Here is a 3953-nt window from a genome sequence, read left to right as displayed (position 1 = left end):
CTATTGATCTTCCTGCTATTCCTTGTGTTCCACAAATGGGCGAAACCATATGATAATTGTCTTTCTCTGCTTGACTTATTTCACTTAGCGTAATCTCCCCCAGTCCCATGCCTATCAGGTTCCTTTGCTGGTACATACTGATCCAGGAAGCTCTGATCAGGCTGAATCCAAAGACTTAATTTTGCCCAGGCAACAAACGAAGTTGAGTCCCAGTCTCTGGGTCTTTGTTCAATCTCTCATTTTCTTGAATAACTTTTGTTCAGGATGATACTGGGTCAAAGACTCCCCCTTGGAGCCAAACTTTTAGGGATTAAATTTTTAATGGCACTTCTATCTCCAGAATGTGCTCCCTTTTAGGGAAGCTGTGCCCTCTTCTGTCCTCCTCTCCTTTTTTGGTTCCTGCCCCCTCAAGTCCTCAAAGATTTGCTCCGTGATGAAAGTTTTACCTTCTCCAAGTCTTCGCACTACCACTCTGTGAGCATTCCAGAAATAAATGGGATTCCCGGTTCTAATTTGGTCTGGACTTCCAGAACTGTTGGAAACCCCAGTGACTAAAAATGTGCTGTTTGTTAGGATCGTAGAAAATATGCTTTGTGGCTGGATTTAAATCATTGTGATGTGTCTAATTACTTGTGTTTGAGGGTAGATATTCTCACCATCAGCAATTCTGCCTTTTCTAATTCTGAAATATATTCCAAATCCAAACTTTGCTTCCCAGAACCTTCTTAGCATTTTGATCAGTTAACATGGAGTAACAAGCCCTCTACAAACATAGTGGCTTTAAATCACACCCAATTATTATGGCTTACCTGTCCTTGGTTTGTCTAGACATTTCTGCTGATGTGAACTGGGCTCTGTGGATGTCGGCTGGGTGGGCTCATGCATCTACGTTCAGCCTGAGAGTTGGTTAGGGGCTGGCTGATCTAGGATGGCCTCAGCTGGGACGGTGCAGCTCTGTTCCATGTGGTGTCTCCTCCTCCAGTGGGCAGCTAGCATGGACCTACTCTCAGGGCCCAGCAGGGCTCCAGGAGTAAGGAGGACTCATTGTGTAGGAGAGCAACCCCTAAGGCAGCATGTGCCCTTTGCAAGCCTCTGCTTGGATAACATTGCTCAAATCCAGTTATAATGGAAGGGGATCATAAAGTATAGACCAAAGGGCTTGGATACCAGACCGAGGCCATTCATTAGGACCATTCACGCATGCGTTCTACTACACCACCCTCGGGCAAGTCACTGTCATGTCCCGACTTGATTGTAAGTGTTGGCCTTCTTCTACTCTTGACCCCTACAGCCCATTCCCCACCTAAATAGCCAGAACCATCTTGTAAAAACCCCAACCAGATCAGAACACTTCAATGGGGGTGCCTGGGTGGCACAGCGGTTAAGCGTCTGCCGTCAGCTCAGGGCGTGATCCCGGCATTATGGGATCGAGCCTCACATCAGGCTCCTCTGCTATGAGCCTGCTTCTTCCTCTCCCACTCCCCCTGCTTGTGTTCCCTCTCTCGCTGGCTGTCTCTATCTCTGTTGAATAAATAAATTTAAAAAAAAAAAAAAGAAGAACACTTCAATGGCCTCATATTGTTCTTAGACTGAAATCCAAATGCCTTACCATGGTGACCAGGTTGGAAATGATCTGATTGTCTCTGCCCACCTCTGTGACCTCATGCTGTCACCGGTGCCCCCTCTACTCAGACACTCTGTTCTTCTCTCTGTTCCTCTGGCTTCAAGGATCTCGTTCTGGGTGCTCTCTGGCAAGCACGTTTGCTCCAGATGTTTGGATATCTGACTTCAGATCTTTCAGCTCATGCATCCTGTCCTTACAGAGGTCTTTCCGGGCCATCCAAGGTAAAATAGCTGTGTCCCTCCTCCTCATGCCACAAACTCTATCTTATTATATTTTTAGTGTTTTCTTATAGCAACATAACATCTAAAATTACTATGCTTTAAATTTTTTTTTCAAGATTTTATTTTTAAGTAATCTCTACATCCAACCTGGGGCTTAAAGTCACAGCCCCGAGATCAAGGGTTGTTCATTCCACTGACTGAGCCAGCTAGGTGCCCCTGCCTTTTAAATTTTTTTATTTCTGCTCTCCTTCTGATTAGAATGTGAGCTTCATGGGAGTAGGAACTTTGTCTATCCTGAACATTGCCTTTCCCTCGCTGACAATAATATTTATAGACACTCACACATAGGCAATCAATAGACAATGAATAAATAAGTAAGTAATTTAAAATCCAGTCATTTTGGCCTAATACAAAATACATATATTCCATTTCACTGACTTCAGCTAAAATATGCCCATATCTTTTTTAATACTCAAAGTAATATGATTCTAAGCCCTTCCTTCTCTTTTTAGCCAGATACTCTGGTTAATTCTTTCCTCTTTTTGTGGGTCTATTTCTTATTTTTCACCCCTCTCCCCCACATAACTGGGCACCCCATAACTAGTCCTTTTTCTCCTCTGGTCATTGTCCGATAGCCCTCAGGCGACACTGCAGTGGTACCCCAGACAAGTTGGGACACTCTTGATGACGGCTGGGAGACATCAGTGAGTATGGAATGCACTGGCTATAGGAGGAGAGTTTCTCTCTGACATCTGTAACTTGCATCTTGACTTCGGAGAACAAGACAGGTTGTTGGTTGGAAATTCCAGCTGCAGTAAGCGTCCTGAGAGCAACAATTTTTCTATATTCCCACTGCACTTAAGGCCTTGCAGATAATTCTACCATGGAACATTCTAAGAGCGTTTCAGCTGAACGATTGCTTAGATCCATAGATTGCCTTGAACAGCACATTTTCAGCAGATAGAACTTCCCAGCTCTATTATCTAAACTCTTCTTTGCCGTATTGAGTTCTGCCTCCTGATGAGATCTATATGTTTTTCTGAGGTTCCACAGTAACTGAGACTCACTAGGTATTCATTCAAACTAATATCTTAAAATGCTTTCATTTTGTCTCTTTCTTGCCGAAAGCCTTTTTCTCCTTGTTCTTTCTCTGTCTGGCCTTTCAAGGTCCTTGGAGATGGATCTTGGAAGTCTTATTGACCAGGACCTGCTCCTACCTGACGAGCTGCCCCAGGAGGCTCCTGTACACTTTTGCAGCCCCCTTGTTCGTGTTCTTTCTGACAGGTGCAATGAAGTCGGTCGGCCCCAAAGCCAGAAGACCTGAAAGAATTTCCATGAAGGTAATGAAGTTGGACTTCAGGGGTTTTCAAAGGCGTAGGCCCTTCCTAAGACTCTGGGAGGGACTCCCACAAGGTCATTGCAAAATTAGTGAAAGTAAGATATTTTAATTACAACTGACAAGACAACTCTCTTTTCCCCTGCATTGGGTGGTGCTGGGTGACATTTTGGGGATCCAGCTTGGAGGAAGTTAAGTTGGAAAAAGATTTAGTTTAGATTTATTAGAAATGTTTCCATGGTAGGCAATCACTTCCATGTATTGCTAGGTTATTGCTGGCCCTTCTGGTGTAGGAATGGCCCTTAGGACTCTCCTAGGAGGCTCTCCTGTTGGCCACTCCGTTATATCCCTGGGCAGGGCCAGGAGATCAGTTAGGGTATGCGTATCTCCTTGGGTACCTAGCACTAGAAATGCACTGACAGTAATAGAGAAACAAGGTTTGTGAAATGCATGGATCCAGAAGGTGGTCTGAGGAAAATTCTTCCATTTGCCAAATGGAAAAATGTAAGCCAAGGGGCCCCTGGGTGGCTCAGTCAGTTAAGCGTCTGCCTTCGGCTCAGGTCATGATCCCAGGGTCCTGGGATTGAGCCCTGTGTCGGGCTCCCCACTCAGCAGGGAGTCTGCTTATAGCTCTCCCTATGCCCCTTCCCCCACTTGTGCTCTCTCTCTCTCAAATAGATAAATAAATTCTTTAAAAAAAAAGAAAAAAAAAGGAAAATATAAGCCAAGTGTTTGGCTGACAAAACAGAAGCTTTCTCTGGAATTCAGTAGT

Source organism: Ursus americanus, chromosome 32, assembly GCF_024610735.1.
Source record: "Ursus americanus isolate L20-20 chromosome 32, mUrsAme1.1.p, whole genome shotgun sequence".
NCBI lineage: Eukaryota > Metazoa > Chordata > Mammalia > Carnivora > Ursidae > Ursus > Ursus americanus.
The sequence above is the reverse complement of the archived record's forward strand: the minus strand, read 5'-3'. Positions refer to the sequence as shown.